This window comes from Pseudophryne corroboree, chromosome 1, assembly GCF_028390025.1.
Source record: "Pseudophryne corroboree isolate aPseCor3 chromosome 1, aPseCor3.hap2, whole genome shotgun sequence".
Taxonomy (NCBI): domain Eukaryota; kingdom Metazoa; phylum Chordata; class Amphibia; order Anura; family Myobatrachidae; genus Pseudophryne; species Pseudophryne corroboree.
In genome coordinates this window covers 873,945,011-873,963,380 of record NC_086444.1, presented here as the reverse complement: position 1 = coordinate 873,963,380, position 18,370 = coordinate 873,945,011, and positions in this window count along the sequence as shown.

Here is an 18,370-nt window from a genome sequence, read left to right as displayed (position 1 = left end):
GATTTTCATCTAAAAGTTCAGTAAGTATCTGTATAGCCGCTGTGTCTCCTGCATCCAATAATATTGGATACGCTTCTTCTTTATTTTTTATTAAATTTTGTTTTGCAAAATATTTTTTGCGGCACAGAGTTCTTACGAACCGATTAAGTTCTACAAATAAATCAAAAATGTTTGGGGGTGCTGTGGGGGAAAATTTTAATCCTTTAGTTAATAAATAAATTTCATTTTCAGACAATTTTTTGGAGGATAGATTAAATATGTTTTTTCCTTGATTTTTTCTCTTAAGGGCTTTTAATCTCTTTGTTGTTTCTTTCTTACCTCCTCTTCTTCCTCTAGGCTTGGGTTTCTTCCTCTTTTTTGGGGTTCCCTCTGCCACTCTCTGTCCCTGTCCCATGTTCCCTGTTTTCTTTGCTCTAAAAAACCTTCCTTCTTGTTGGTTGATATTGGGATATACCTGTAGAGAAAAATAAAGAAGGAATAGTTAATGATAAACTTAGGAATGATTTTAGGAGACTGGAGGATTTGCTAAAGTCTGAGTCCAGACACTGGCTGGACAGTGTCAATTTACAAAAGTATTTAGATAAAAAGTTAATACCAAGAGGTCTCAGACTTTTCAAACCCTCCATTTTCCAAGATGTAACAGAATTCCAAATAAAATGGGAATCGATATTAGATAGATGTTCTTTCTCATTGATGGAATTGGTCGTTGAATATAGAAGTTCAAAAGTAAGAAAACTGGAAATAGAAATTGAAGCTCTTAAGGTTGACCTAGAACCATATTGCCAGGATAAGGAATATAAAGAAAGAGATTCATTTGTAACTGAACAAATCACAAAATTTGTTCAAAATTTGAACAAACTTTGATCAACACTAAATGTAAAAAATTCCAAAGAGATCTGGATGACTATCAGTCGGGCAATGCTAGGACCTATAGACAACAGAGAAATAGAGATAAAAGCCGTAATCTAGAAAGTAATTACATCACTAGAGATATGGGATCCACCCAATCTAATGATCGCAGGACAGATAGTCCCAGAAATTATAGAAATAGAGGGAGACAACAATACCGTCCACAAAACAACTACCGGTCCTCTAATAGAGATAAATCATTAGAAAGAGAAAATAGATCAGAAATGATAGAGAATAATAAAAAAAGAACAACTTTAGAATTAGGAGCAAAGCCAAAATATAGGGAACCAATATCAACCAACAAGAAGGAAGGTTTTTTAGAGCAAAGAAAACAGGGAACATGGGACAGGGACAGAGAGTGGCAGAGGGAACCCCAAAAAAGAGGAAGAAACCCAAGCCTAGAGGAAGAAGAGGAGGTAAGAAAGAAACAACAAAGAGATTAAAAGCCCTTAAGAGAAAAAATCAAGGAAAAAACATATTTAATCTATCCTCCAAAAAATTGTCTGAAAATGAAATTTATTTATTAACTAAAGGATTAAAATTTTCCCCCACAGCACCCCCAAACATTTTTGATTTATTTGTAGAACTTAATCGGTTCGTAAGAACTCTGTGCCGCAAAAAATATTTTGCAAAACAAAATTTAATAAAAAATAAAGAAGAAGCGTATCCAATATTATTGGATGCAGGAGACACAGCGGCTATACAGATACTTACTGAACTTTTAGATGAAAATCCAGATATAACCTCCCCGGAGAAGATTTTTGACATCTCAAAAGAACGCAAATTCTTCAAAAATAAATCAGACTTTTATCCGATTAAATCTAAGGGAATCAGCATAGAGAGCTTCTATAAAACCACATTAGATGACTTTAAATCTCTATGTGCAGTAACCACAAAGAAAAAACAGAATCTGAATAAATGGGAAAAGAAAGCCTTGAAAAAACTCACTAAAGACAGTTCGATCATAATTAAGGCTGCAGATAAGGGGGGGGGGCCTTGTTATACAAGATAGGAAAGACTATATAAAAGAAGCGGAGAGACAACTGGGTGACAGAACCTTTTATTCAATATTACCCAATGATCCAACAGAAAAATATCTAATTGAACTTCAGTATCTCCTCTTAGCTGCAGCGGAGGAACAAATCATCACCAAAGAAGAACATCAATTTCTTCTGTGTTCTCACCCAGTTGTACCCACTTACTACCACCTCCCCAAGATTCACAAATCCCTCACTTCACCTCCTGGGCGTCCTATTATTTCTGGTATTAATTCCCTCACGTCTAATTTGTCCCATTATGTTGATTCACATTTACAATCACGTGTTTCTACCCTGAGGTCCCACATCAAAGATACTACACATTTTTTAAATGTGTTGAAAGGAATAAAATGGGAAGACTCTTATGCGTTCTTGACATTAGACGTACAGAGTCTATATACAAATATTCCCCATGAATTAGGCATAAAGACGATTGCCAAACGACTTGAAAAAGATGGGGACCTCAGGGAGAAACACCAAAAGTTTATCTTGGATTCAATATCATTTATTCTAAAACACAATTATTTTTTATTTTTGGACACTTTTTTTCTTCAGGAGATGGGCACCGCCATGGGGACCAGGTTCGCGCCGAGCTACGCCAACCTCTACATGGGCGAGGTCGAGGACCAGCTCGTGTGGGGGGGCGGGTTCGACGCGCACCTGGTCCTCTATGGACGTTATATAGATGATTTATTTATCATTTGGGATGGTGATCACGCGTCAGCACTTTCTTTTTTTACACATTTGAATAGGAATCCCTTTAACCTCACCTTCACTCACTCTTTCAATACTACAAATATAAACTTCTTGGACGTTTCATTAGAAATAATAAATAATGAAATAGTTACGTGCAACCACATAAAAGAAACTGGCACAAATACTTATCTACACTTTAATAGTGCACACCATTCATCATGGAAAAAAAGCATCCCCAAAAGTCAACTACTGCGTATCAGAAGAAACTGTTCAACTATGACCTCTTTTGATAGTCAAGCAAAAATAATGCTGGATTCCTTTAGAGATAGAGGGTATCCAAATTATCTACTAGATAAATCATTAAAGGAAGTACAGAATACTGATAGAGATCAACTTTTAAATTCATCAAAAGGATTTCTCAAAAATAAAAATAAAAAAGAAAGTGAACAGAATATTTCTTCTGATATATCATTTATCTCAACTTATAATAATTGCCATAGAGAAGTAAGAGAAATTATATCAAAAAATTACAATATATTAAAACAGGATAACATATTAATAAATATTCTTCCAAAATCACCTAAATTTATTTTTCGAAAAAATAGATCACTTAAAAACATACTGGCTCCCAGTCATTTGAAAAAAATTGAGGAGAAAAATAGCCCAAATAAAAATCCCGAAAAAATTAACTGGCTCACACAAATGGGAAATAAAATAAAAGGGTTCTTCAAATGTGGGAGAAATAGATGTATAACCTGCGACTTTACAGCTGACCACACCCTAATGATCAATATAGATGGTGAAAAAACTCCTTACGAGATAAAAACATATATTAATTGTAATACATCCCATGTCATTTATATGTTGACATGTGGATGCAATCTAAAATATATTGGCAGGACTACACGCCCCTTAAAAATAAGATTCCTCGAGCATCGTAGGAATATTTTGAATAAAGTTTTAACGCATAGTGTATCTAAACACTATGCGGATTTCCATAAAGGAAATCCTAGATGCTTGAAGATAACAGGTTTGGAATTTATTAGTAAAACAATAAGAGGAGGGGACAGATATAAGACTCTTTGCAAACAAGAAGTTTTTTGGATGCTAAAAATGAATAGCATTTTTCCCACAGGCTTAAATGAGTCAGTTGAGCTGAATTGTGTGATATAACACACTAAGATTTATTTTCTTTTATGGCCTTATAAACATTTGACGTTAATTCATCTCCCCCCCCCCCCCCCCCTCCCCTCTTCCCCTCAATATTCCCTATTATCTCATATAAATCTTTTTTTGTTTCTAAACTAAATATGGATCTTCTGTTGAGAATGATACCCATTTTTGATCTAAGTTGGTGAGAATCCCTTTAATTGACGGATATCGATGATTATATTAAAGTAGATTGTTATCTGACTGTTTAGTTTAAATGATATATATATAAAAAATTCTATTCCACGTTTCACATATATATTATACTAATAGTAACTGGATATTCCTGAATTCCAGGTAAATCATATTGATTATATAGATCTCCACTAAATTCATTAAGAGATATTCCAATGACTAATAAAGGTTAGAAGCACAATGAAATAATGTACTGAAAATAATATACAATATGTAACACCATGTTAAAATTATAAATATGTTGTTAATGTGAAATGTCCGTTCACATAAGTTATGTGAACTGTCAATTCAGTATGCGTTCCAAAAGAAGCCGATCACGTGGCCTCATATATAGAATATCACAGGAAGAAAGAATAAATTGCTTCCAAATAGTCATCTGTGCGGGTCACAGACCGGAAATGATGAATGTTTGAGATGCCGATCATGTGACTCTGCATCTGCTCCGTAATTCGAGGGAAGTTTACCCCTATTACCATGGTAACCAGGTCTTAGGTCGGGAAGTTTACCGCTATCACCATGGTAACCATGTCACAGGCCGGAATATAATGTTAGCCTGACCTATTAGATTGGAAGAAACCCATGTGTAAAGTAAACAATGCGTGCCACGGACCGGAAGTTCGGGAGTCCGCGTGCGTTCCAGCACCACCGGACTAAGTTAAAATGTATTTTATAGTGAATAAAACTTCATGGTTTATAAATTGTGTTGAATCCTTATGTACCTTCGAGTCTATCCTACATAAACTATGTTTTTTAATTAATTACACATAAACTGAGAGATGGATTGTTTAGAATCAGGTGTAATGAATGAGTAATTGAGTTAGGTATAAATATCACTGCCAGATAGGACTACAGTCACCTTTGAAAAAGCAGCAGTCAAGCTGAGAAACGCGTCAGGTGTAACCTGTGTCACCTACCCTGATCACCCAACACTGTCTGGACCTCTGTGGAATCCGCTGAATAACGCAAGTTTTTACACCCTATCCAACAATAAGGACCGAAGAGAATTACCAACACGCAATACTGGTGAGGACACTTCCCTTTTGCCTTGTTTAAGAATTGGGATAAGACATTCCTCCAGCGTACTATCGGCCCAGGGATTGTGCCACAACCCCAGGATATGGGACATTAAATGAGCGGACTTCACGGGGACTTTGGACATAACAACAAATGATCAATAAGTACACGTATGGTGACCACAATATAAAAGTGCAGTGAATTAGATTTTATGAATTTTTTAAAAATGTTTAGTTGAATATTGTCATTTTAATAAATTAGTACTGTATTATCCACAATCCATCTTCAGTTAGCGCTGTCTTATTTTGTTTTATTTCTGTTTTGCATGATATAGTGGGCGTGACTAGCCCACTCAGACAGCTGCTTATTATTATTTTTTATCACTATACTATTTGGAAACACAGCTCGAGCGCCCCTTCCAATTTGATTGGTTCTACATCCTTTGCCTACACACATAGTCCTAAAGGGGCAGCATGAGCTGTTTTTCCAATTTTCAGGATAGACTCAATAGAAGACAAACATACCTTGCAAAATGGGATATACCTGTAGAGAAAAATAAAGAAGGAATAGTTAATGATAAACTTAGGAATGATTTTAGGAGACTGGAGGATTTGCTAAAGTCTGAGTCCAGACACTGGCTGGACAGTGTCAATTTACAAAAGTATTTAGATAAAAAGTTAATACCAAGAGGTCTCAGACTTTTCAAACCCTCCATTTTCCAAGATGTAACAGAATTCCAAATAAAATGGGAATCGATATTAGATAGATGTTCTTTCTCATTGATGGAATTGGTCGTTGAATATAGAAGTTCAAAAGTAAGAAAACTGGAAATAGAAATTGAAGCTCTTAAGGTTGACCTAGAACCATATTGCCAGGATAAGGAATATAAAGAAAGAGATTCATTTGTAACTGAACAAATCACAAAATTTGAACAAACTTTGATCAACACTAAATGTAAAAAATTCCAAAGAGATCTGGATGACTATCAGTCGGGCAATGCTAGGACCTATAGACAACAGAGAAATAGAGATAAAAGCCGTAATCTAGAAAGTAATTACATCACTAGAGATATGGGATCCACCCAATCTAATGATCGCAGGACAGATAGTCCCAGAAATTATAGAAATAGAGGGAGACAACAATACCGTCCACAAAACAACTACCGGTCCTCTAATAGAGATAAATCATTAGAAAGAGAAAATAGATCAGAAATGATAGAGAATAATAAAAAAAGAACAACTTTAGAATTAGGAGCAAAGCCAAAATATAGGGAACCAATATCAACCAACAAGAAGGAAGGTTTTTTAGAGCAAAGAAAACAGGGAACATGGGACAGGGACAGAGAGTGGCAGAGGGAACCCCAAAAAAGAGGAAGAAACCCAAGCCTAGAGGAAGAAGAGGAGGTAAGAAAGAAACAACAAAGAGATTAAAAGCCCTTAAGAGAAAAAATCAAGGAAAAAACATATTTAATCTATCCTCCAAAAAATTGTCTGAAAATGAAATTTATTTATTAACTAAAGGATTAAAATTTTCCCCCACAGCACCCCCAAACATTTTTGATTTATTTGTAGAACTTAATCGGTTCGTAAGAACTCTGTGCCGCAAAAAATATTTTGCAAAACAAAATTTAATAAAAAATAAAGAAGAAGCGTATCCAATATTATTGGATGCAGGAGACACAGCGGCTATACAGATACTTACTGAACTTTTAGATGAAAATCCAGATATAACCTCCCCGGAGAAGATTTTTGACATCTCAAAAGAACGCAAATTCTTCAAAAATAAATCAGACTTTTATCCGATTAAATCTAAGGGAATCAGCATAGAGAGCTTCTATAAAACCACATTAGATGACTTTAAATCTCTATGTGCAGTAACCACAAAGAAAAAACAGAATCTGAATAAATGGGAAAAGAAAGCCTTGAAAAAACTCACTAAAGACAGTTCGATCATAATTAAGGCTGCAGATAAGGGGGGGGGCCTTGTTATACAAGATAGGAAAGACTATATAAAAGAAGCGGAGAGACAACTGGGTGACAGAACCTTTTATTCAATATTACCCAATGATCCAACAGAAAAATATCTAATTGAACTTCAGTATCTCCTCTTAGCTGCAGCGGAGGAACAAATCATCACCAAAGAAGAACATCAATTTCTTCTGTGTTCTCACCCAGTTGTACCCACTTACTACCACCTCCCCAAGATTCACAAATCCCTCACTTCACCTCCTGGGCGTCCTATTATTTCTGGTATTAATTCCCTCACGTCTAATTTGTCCCATTATGTTGATTCACATTTACAATCACGTGTTTCTACCCTGAGGTCCCACATCAAAGATACTACACATTTTTTAAATGTGTTGAAAGGAATAAAATGGGAAGACTCTTATGCGTTCTTGACATTAGACGTACAGAGTCTATATACAAATATTCCCCATGAATTAGGCATAAAGACGATTGCCAAACGACTTGAAAAAGATGGGGACCTCAGGGAGAAACACCAAAAGTTTATCTTGGATTCAATATCATTTATTCTAAAACACAATTATTTTTTATTTTTGGACACTTTTTTTCTTCAGGAGATGGGCACCGCCATGGGGACCAGGTTCGCGCCGAGCTACGCCAACCTCTACATGGGCGAGGTCGAGGACCAGCTCGTGTGGGGGGGCGGGTTCGACGCGCACCTGGTCCTCTATGGACGTTATATAGATGATTTATTTATCATTTGGGATGGTGATCACGCGTCAGCACTTTCTCTTTTTTTACACATTTGAATAGGAATCCCTTTAACCTCACCTTCACTCACTCTTTCAATACTACAAATATAAACTTCTTGGACGTTTCATTAGAAATAATAAATAATGAAATAGTTACGTGCAACCACATAAAAGAAACTGGCACAAATACTTATCTACACTTTAATAGTGCACACCATTCATCATGGAAAAAAAGCATCCCCAAAAGTCAACTACTGCGTATCAGAAGAAACTGTTCAACTATGACCTCTTTTGATAGTCAAGCAAAAATAATGCTGGATTCCTTTAGAGATAGAGGGTATCCAAATTATCTACTAGATAAATCATTAAAGGAAGTACAGAATACTGATAGAGATCAACTTTTAAATTCATCAAAAGGATTTCTCAAAAATAAAAATAAAAAAGAAAGTGAACAGAATATTTCTTCTGATATATCATTTATCTCAACTTATAATAATTGCCATAGAGAAGTAAGAGAAATTATATCAAAAAATTACAATATATTAAAACAGGATAACATATTAATAAATATTCTTCCAAAATCACCTAAATTTATTTTTCGAAAAAATAGATCACTTAAAAACATACTGGCTCCCAGTCATTTGAAAAAAATTGAGGAGAAAAATAGCCCAAATAAAAATCCCGAAAAAATTAACTGGCTCACACAAATGGGAAATAAAATAAAAGGGTTCTTCAAATGTGGGAGAAATAGATGTATAACCTGCGACTTTACAGCTGACCACACCCTAATGATCAATATAGATGGTGAAAAAACTCCTTACGAGATAAAAACATATATTAATTGTAATACATCCCATGTCATTTATATGTTGACATGTGGATGCAATCTAAAATATATTGGCAGGACTACACGCCCCTTAAAAATAAGATTCCTCGAGCATCGTAGGAATATTTTGAATAAAGTTTTAACGCATAGTGTATCTAAACACTATGCGGATTTCCATAAAGGAAATCCTAGATGCTTGAAGATAACAGGTTTGGAATTTATTAGTAAAACAATAAGAGGAGGGGACAGATATAAGACTCTTTGCAAACAAGAAGTTTTTTGGATGCTAAAAATGAATAGCATTTTTCCCACAGGCTTAAATGAGTCAGTTGAGCTGAATTGTGTGATATAACACACTAAGATTTATTTTCTTTTATGGCCTTATAAACATTTGACGTTAATTCATCTCCCCCCCCCCCCCCCCTCCCCTCTTCCCCTCAATATTCCCTATTATCTCATATAAATCTTTTTTTGTTTCTAAACTAAATATGGATCTTCTGTTGAGAATGATACCCATTTTTGATCTAAGTTGGTGAGAATCCCTTTAATTGACGGATATCGATGATTATATTAAAGTAGATTGTTATCTGACTGTTTAGTTTAAATGATATATATATAAAAAATTCTATTCCACGTTTCACATATATATTATACTAATAGTAACTGGATATTCCTGAATTCCAGGTAAATCATATTGATTATATAGATCTCCACTAAATTCATTAAGAGATATTCCAATGACTAATAAAGGTTAGAAGCACAATGAAATAATGTACTGAAAATAATATACAATATGTAACACCATGTTAAAATTATAAATATGTTGTTAATGTGAAATGTCCGTTCACATAAGTTATGTGAACTGTCAATTCAGTATGCGTTCCAAAAGAAGCCGATCACGTGGCCTCATATATAGAATATCACAGGAAGAAAGAATAAATTGCTTCCAAATAGTCATCTGTGCGGGTCACAGACCGGAAATGATGAATGTTTGAGATGCCGATCATGTGACTCTGCATCTGCTCCGTAATTCGAGGGAAGTTTACCCCTATTACCATGGTAACCAGGTCTTAGGTCGGGAAGTTTACCGCTATCACCATGGTAACCATGTCACAGGCCGGAATATAATGTTAGCCTGACCTATTAGATTGGAAGAAACCCATGTGTAAAGTAAACAATGCGTGCCACGGACCGGAAGTTCGGGAGTCCGCGTGCGTTCCAGCACCACCGGACTAAGTTAAAATGTATTTTATAGTGAATAAAACTTCATGGTTTATAAATTGTGTTGAATCCTTATGTACCTTCGAGTCTATCCTACATAAACTATGTTTTTTAATTAATTACACATAAACTGAGAGATGGATTGTTTAGAATCAGGTGTAATGAATGAGTAATTGAGTTAGGTATAAATATCACTGCCAGATAGGACTACAGTCACCTTTGAAAAAGCAGCAGTCAAGCTGAGAAACGCGTCAGGTGTAACCTGTGTCACCTACCCTGATCACCCAACACTGTCTGGACCTCTGTGGAATCCGCTGAATAACGCAAGTTTTTACACCCTATCCAACAATAAGGACCGAAGAGAATTACCAACACGCAATACTGGTGAGGACACTTCCCTTTTGCCTTGTTTAAGAATTGGGATAAGACATTCCTCCAGCGTACTATCGGCCCAGGGATTGTGCCACAACCCCAGGATATGGGACATTAAATGAGCGGACTTCACGGGGACTTTGGACATAACAACAAATGATCAATAAGTACACGTATGGTGACCACAATATAAAAGTGCAGTGAATTAGATTTTATGAATTTTTTAAAAATGTTTAGTTGAATATTGTCATTTTAATAAATTAGTACTGTATTATCCACAATCCATCTTCAGTTAGCGCTGTCTTATTTTGTTTTATTTCTGTTTTGCATGATATAGTGGGCGTGACTAGCCCACTCAGACAGCTGCTTATTATTATTTTTTATCACTATACTATTTGGAAACACAGCTCGAGCGCCCCTTCCAATTTGATTGGTTCTACATCCTGGGTCAGGATCTCAGTCTTTAGTTTATCATAGTCCCGAGCCTCAGCAGGGCTTAAATCAAAGTAAGCTTTTTGGGGCTCACCTGACAGGAAAGGTGCCAGCAGACTGGCCCACTGTGCTTTTGGCCAGTTCTCACGCTCTGCAGTCCTTTCAAACGTGGTCAAGTAGGCCTCCACATCATCAGCCTCTGTCATTTTCTGCAGGAAGTGACTGGCCCGTATAGAACTAGAGCTGGTCGGAGCACTGACGGCCACATCTCCAATCCGGGCTGCAAGGCTCTGCACCACTTCTGTTAAGGCCTCTCTATCCTGACGCTGTTGCCTGTAAAGTTCATCAACAACTGCCTGCTGTTGTCTCTTATTTTCCTCCATTGCCACCTGCTGCTGTCTTATATTTTCCTCCATTGCCACCTGCTGCTGTCTGTTGGCCTCCTGCTGTAGTCTCCAATTTTCTTCCATTGCCACCTGCTGCTGTCGGTTGGCCTCCTGCTGAGCCGCTGTAGCTTGCAGCAAGGCTTTAAGCAGATCCTCCATGTCGACAGATTTTTCAGGCGGCTTTGTAGCTGCTTTCACCCAGGACATATATCAAACCCTCAGGGGTGAGTCTCAATAACTTCACACTGGGCTGTATCTGCATAAACCACCGTTTTCTGCAGGCCTCACAAAGCTGCTGCTTTCACTTATGCGCAGAACGGTGTGCTCGCATTCTCCACCAAGTTGTAACACTGTAGGGGTGCAAGGCGCCTTTTCCTGGGGAATATGGCCGCACGCAGCAGCTGAGGAACAACACAAGTCCAGTTTCTGGTACAACTGACCCCGGCCAGTTTTATTGAAACAGAAAATAAAACAAAACCCAAAAATAAAAATACCTTGCCTGTCCGGCACTAACTAAACATAAGATATTCCTAACTGTCACTAAACAAAACACAGAGTTCTTCAGTACATACTGTATAGCTTACTTGCATCAGAAAGCGTGTCTCTCACACACAGATCCTGCAGCCTTCCCAGGCAGTCTGCCCATACTAATCAGGTTAGAAGCACTATAACACTCTTACACAGCTGAAACCCTGATTAGCCCTCTGTGAGGCCAAAGACCCGAACTGGGCCCAATGTCTAGAACTCGCCTTATCTCTCTCTCAGAGCCTTTACCCAGCTTTTACAGCAAACTGAAAAGGTTCAGACAAAACAAAAAGCATTTTTCCTAGAAGTTAACATTTTCTAAAACATGTAAGACAAGAACCTGGGACAAATATACCTGCCCTCAAACACTATCCCAGTGTTCTTGTCACAATATATTAATTTCATCTCATTATCATCCAGTCTATATTAGCAGCAGACACAGTACGGTAGTCCACGGCTGTAGCTACCTCTGTGTCGGCAGTCGCTGGTCCATCCATAATTGTATACCACCTATCCGTGGTTTTTTTTTTTCTTTCTTCTTGATACATACTACTATAGTAGCTTACTGTAGCAGTCTGCGGTGCTGCTGAGCTGACAGTGTCCAGCAGGTCCATCATCAGTCATTACATAATAAATATATATACCTGTCCGGCTGCAGTACTAGTGATATTATATATATATATATATATATATATATATATTAATTTCATCTCATTATCATCCAGTCTATATTAGCAGCAGACACAGTACGGTAGTCCACGGCTGTAGCTACCTCTGTGTCGGCAGTCGCTGGTCCATCCATAATTGTATACCACCTACCCGTGGTTTTTTTTTTTTCTTTCTTCTTGATACATACTACTATAGTAGCTTACTGTAGCAGTCTGCGGTGCTGCTGAGCTGACAGTGTCCAGCAGGTCCGTCATCAGTCATTACATAATAAATATATATACCTGTCCGGCTGCAGTACTAGTGATATTATATATATATATATATATTAATTTCATCTCATTATCATCCAGTCTATATTAGCAGCAGACACAGTACGGTATTCCACGGCTGTAGCTACCTCTGTGTCGGCAGTCGCTCGTCCATCCATAAGTATACTAGTATCCAATCCATCCATCTCCATTGTTTACCTGAGGTGCCTTTTAGTTGTGCCTATTAAAATATGTTGAGGTTCCAAAATTAGGGAAAGATCAAGATCCACTTCCACCTCGTGCTGAAGCTGCTGCCACTAGTCATGGCCGAGACGATGAAATGCCAGCAACGTCGTCTGCCAAGGCCGATGCCCAATGTCATAGTACAGAGCATGTAAAATCCAAAACACCAAATATCAGTAAAAAAAGGACTCCAAAACCTAAAATAAAATTGTCGGAGGAGAAGCGTAAACTTGCCAATATGCCATTTACCACACGGAGTGGCAAGGAACGGCGGAGGCCCTGGCCTATGTTCATGGCTAGTGGTTCAGCTTCACATGAGGATGGAAGCACTCAGCCTCTCGCTAGAAAAATGAAAAGACTCAAGCTGGCAAAAGCACCGCAAAGAACTGTGCGTTCTTCGAAATCCCAAATCCACAAGGAGAGTCCAATTGTGTCGGTTGCGATGCCTGACCTTCCCAACACTGGACGTGAAGAGCATGCGCCTTCCACCATTTGCACGCCCCCTGCAATTGCTGGAAGGAGCACCCGCAGTCCAGTTCCTGATAGTCAGATTGAAGATGTCAGTGTTGAAGTACACCAGGATGAGGAGGATATGGGTGTTGCTGGCGCTGGGGAGGAAATTGACAAGGAGGATTCTGATGGTGAGGTGGTTTGTTTAAGTCAGGCACCCGGGGAGACACCTGTTGTCCGTGGGAGGAATAGGGCCGTTGACATGCCTGGTGAAAATACCAAAAAAATCAGCTCTTCGGTGTGGAAGTATTTTAACAGAAATGAGGACAACATTTGTCAAGCCGTGTGTTGCCTTTGTCAAGCTGTAATAAGTAGGGGTAAGGACGTTAACCACCTCGGAACATCCTCCCTTATACGTCACCTGCAGCGCATTCATCATAAGTCAGTGACAAGTTCAAAAACTTTGGGCGACAGCGGAAGCAGTCCACTGACCAGTAAATCCCTTCCTCTTGTAACCAAGCTCACGCAAACCACCCCACCAACTCCCTCAGTGTCAATTTCCTCCTTCCCCAGGAATGCCAATAGTCCTGCAGGCCATGTCACTGGCAATTCTGACGAGTCCTCTCCTGCCTGGGATTCCTCCGATGCATCCTTGCGTGTAACGCCTACTGCTGCTGGCGCTGCTGTTGTTGCTGCTGGGAGTCGATGGTCATCCCAGAGGGGAAGTCGTAAGCCCACTTTTACTACTTCCACCAAGCAATTGACTGTCCAACAGTCCTTTGCGAGGAAGATGAAATATCACAGCAGTCATCCTGTTGCAAAGCGGATAACTGAGGCCTTGACAACTATGTTGGTGTTAGACGTGCGTCCGGTATCCGCCGTTAGTTCACAGGGAACTAGACAATTTCTTGAGGTAGTGTGCCCCCGTTACCAAATACCATCTAGGTTCCACTTCTCTAGGCAGGCGATACCGAGAATGTACACGGACGTCAGAAAAAGACTCACCAGTGTCCTAAAAAATGCAGTTGTACCCAATGTCCACTTAACCACGGACATGTGGACAAGTGGAGCAGGGCAGGGTCAGGACTATATGACTGTGACAGCCCACTGGGTAGATGTATGGACTCCCGCCGCAAGAACAGCAGCGGCGGCACCAGTAGCAGCATCTCGCAAACGCCAACTCTTTCCTAGGCAGGCTACGCTTTGTATCAACGGTTTCCAGAATACGCACACAGCTGAAAACCTCTTACGGCAACTGAGGAAGATCATCGCGGAATGGCTTACCCCAATTGGACTCTCCTGTGGATTTGTGGCATCGGACAACGCCAGCAATATTGTGTGTGCATTAAATATGGGCAAATTCCAGCACGTCCCATGTTTTGCACATACCTTGAAGTTGGTGGTGCAGAATTTTTTTAAAAACGACAGGGGCGTGCAAGAGATGCTGTCGGTGGCCAGAAGAATTGCGGGACACTTTCGGCGTACAGGCACCACGTACAGAAGACTGGAGCACCACCAAAAACGCCTGAACCTGCCCTGCCATCATCTGAAGCAAGAAGTGGTAACGAGGTGGAATTCAACCCTATATATGCTTCAGAGGTTGGAGGAGCAGCAAAAGGCCATTCAAGCCTATACAATTGAGCACGATATAGGAGGTGGAATGTACCTGTCTCAAGCGCAGTGGAGAATGATTTCAACGTTGTGCAAGGTTCTGCAACCTTTTGAACTTGCCACACGTGAAGTCAGTTCAGACACTGCCAGCCTGAGTCAGGTCATTCCCCTCATCAGGCTTTTGCAGAAGAAGCTGGAGGCATTGAAGGAGGAGCTAAAAGGGAGCGATTCCGCTAGGCATGTGGGACTTGTGGATGGAGCCCTTAATTCGCTTAACAAGGATTCATGGGTGGTCAATCTGTTGAAATCAGAGCACTACATTTTGGCCACCGTGCTCGATCCTAGATTTAAAACCTACCTTGGATCTCTCTTTCCGGCAGACACAAGTCTGCTGGGGTTCAAAGATCTGCTGGTGACAAAATTGTCAAGTCAAGCGGAACGCGACCTGTCAACATCTCCTCCTTCACATTCTCCCGCAACTGGGGGTGCGAGGAAAAGGCTCAGAATTCCGAGCCCACCCGCTGGCGGTGATGCAGGGCAGTCTGGAGCGACTGCTGATGCTGACATCTGGTCCGGACTGAAGGACCTGACAACGATTACGGACATGTCGTCTACTGTCACTGCATATGATTCTCTCACCATTGAAAGAATGGTGGAGGATTATATGAGTGACCGCATCCAAGTAGGCACGTCAGACAGTCCGTACTTATACTGGCAGGAAAAAGAGGCAATTTGGAGGCCCTTGCACAAACTGGTTTTATTCTACCTAAGTTGCCCTCCCACAAGTGTGTACTCCGAAAGAGTGTTTAGTGCCGCCGCTCACCTTGTCAGCAATCGGCGTACGAGGTTACTTCCAGAAAATGTGGAGAAGATGATGTTCATTAAAATGAATTATAATCAATTCCTCCGTGGAGACATTGACCAGCAGCAATTGCCTCCACAAAGTACACAGGGAGCTGAGATGGTGGATTCCAGTGGGGACGAATTGATAATCTGTGAGGAGCGGGATGTACACGGTGATATATCGGAGGATGATGATGAGGTGGACATCTTGCCTCTGTAGAGCCAGTTTGTGCAAGGAGAGATTAATTGCTTCTTTTTCGGTGGGGGTCCAAACCAACCCGTCATTTCAGTCACAGTCGTGTGGCAGACCCTGTCACTGAAATGATGGGTTGGTTAAAGTGTGCATGTCCTGCTTATACAACATAAGGGTGGGTGGGAGGGCCCAAGGACAATTCCATCTTGCACCTCTTTTTTCTTTCATTTTTATTTGCGTCATGTGCTGTTTGGGGAGTGTTTTTTGGAAGGGCCATCCTGCGTGACACTGCAGTGCCACTCCTAGATGGGCCAGGTGTTTGTGTCGGCCACTAGGGTCGCTTATCTTACTCACACAGCTACCTCATTGCGCCTCTTTTTTTCTTCTTTGCGTCATGTGCTGTTTGGGGAGTGTTTTTTGGAAGGGCCATCCTGCGTGACATTGCAGTGCCACTCCTAGATGGGCCAGGTGTTTGTGTCGGCCACTAGGGTCGCTTATCTTACTCACACAGCTACCTCATTGCGCCTCTTTTTTTCTTCTTTGCGTCATGTGCTGTTTGGGGAGTGTTTTTTGGAAGGGCCATCCTGCGTGACACTGCAGTGCCACTCCTAGAAGGGGCAGGTGTTTGTGTCGGCCACTAGGGTCGCTTATCTTACTCACACAGCTACCTCATTGCGCCTCTTTTTTTCTTTGCGTCATGTGCTGTTTGGGGAGTGTTTTTTGGAAGGGCCATCCTGTGTGACACTGCAGTGCCACTCCTAGATGGGCCAGGTGTTTGTGTCGGCCACTAGGGTCGCTTAGCTTACTCACACAGCTACCTCATTGCGCCTCTTTTTTTCTTCTTTGCGTCATGTGCTGTTTGGGGAGTGTTTTTTGGAAGGGCCATCCTGCGTGACACTGCAGTGCCACTCCTAGATGGGCCAGGTGTTTGTGTCGGCCACTAGGGTCGCTTAGCTTACTCACACAGCTACCTCATTGCGCCTCTTTTTTTCTTCTTTGCGTCATGTGCTGTTTGGGGAGTGTTTTTTGGAAGGGCCATCCTGCGTGACACTGCAGTGCCACTCCTAGATGGGCCAGGTGTTTGTGTCGGCCACTAGGGTCGCTTAGCTTACTCACACAGCTACCTCATTGCGCCTCTTTTTTTCTTCTTTGCGTCGTGTGCTGTTTGGGGAGTGTTTTTTGGAAGGGCCATCCTGCGTGACACTGCAGTGCCACTCCTAGATGGGCCAGGTGTTTGTGTCGGCCACTAGGGTCGCTTATCTTACTCACACAGCTACCTCATTGCGCCTCTTTTTTTCTTTGCGTCATGTGCTGTTTGGGGAGTGTTTTTTGGAAGGGCCATCCTGCGTGACACTGCAGTGCCACTCCTAGATGGGCCAGGTGTTTGTGTCGGCCACTAGGGTCGCTTATCTTACTCACACAGCTACCTCATTGCGCCTCTTTTTTTCTTTGCGTCATGTGCTGTTTGGGGAGTGTTTTTTGGAAGGGCCGTCCTGCGTGACACTGCAGTGCCACTCCTAGATGGGCCAGGTGTTTGTGTCGGCCACTAGGGTCGCTTAGCTTACTCACACAGCTACCTCATTGCGCCTCTTTTTTTCTTTGCGTCATGTGCTGTTTGGGGAGTGTTTTTTGGAAGGGCCATCCTGCGTGACACTGCAGTGCCACTCCTAGATGGGCCAGGTGTTTGTGTCGGCCACTAGGGTCGCTTAGCTTAGTCATCCAGCGACCTCGGTGCAAATTTTAGGACTAAAAATAATATTGTGAGGTGTGAGGTATTCAGAATAGACTGAAAATGAGTGGAAATTATGGTTTTTGAGGTTAATAATACTTTGGGATCAAAATGACCCCCAAATTCTATGATTTAAGCTGTTTTTTAGTGTTTTTTGAAAAAAACACCCGAATCCAAAACACACCCGAATCCGACATAAAAAATTCGGTGAGGTTTTGCCAAAACGCGGTCGAACCCAAAACACGGCCGCGGAACCGAACCCAAAACCAAAACACAAAACCCGAAAAATTTCAAGTGCACATCTCTAGTATATAAACATAGCTGCATATGGAGTCAGTGTCGGATTTCCCACTAGGCACGTGAGGCACGTGCCTAGGGGCGGCACCTCCTGGGGATGGCACAGCTGTCTCCCTCTCTCCCCCTGAGGCACAGCAGTAACCTGTGGGTGCTGCTGACTGCCCACCCACCCAGCTCCACCCTCCTTCCCACACACCGGGCTGCTTGGCTCAGTGGCGCACGGAGGTACAATTTTCTTATCACAGCAGGGATTTAAGCCCCTTCCACCCCAGATTAGGACCCGCACCCTTCTCAAAGACCCACGAATCGCGGGTTACACTACATCTCCTCCTTCCAGCTCTGAGATTCCGGTATCTGCAGCTCCCTTTAATCTCCACATCCGACCCTCCACTAGCCAAGACTCCCTGCTGCTTCCAGAGTGGGTGTGTCAGCTGCCTGATGTCCTGAAGGCACTTGTGAGTGCTTAATAAAAATGTAGATTATTCATATATATATATATATATATATATACACTGCTCAAAAAAAATAAAGGGAACACTTAAACAACAC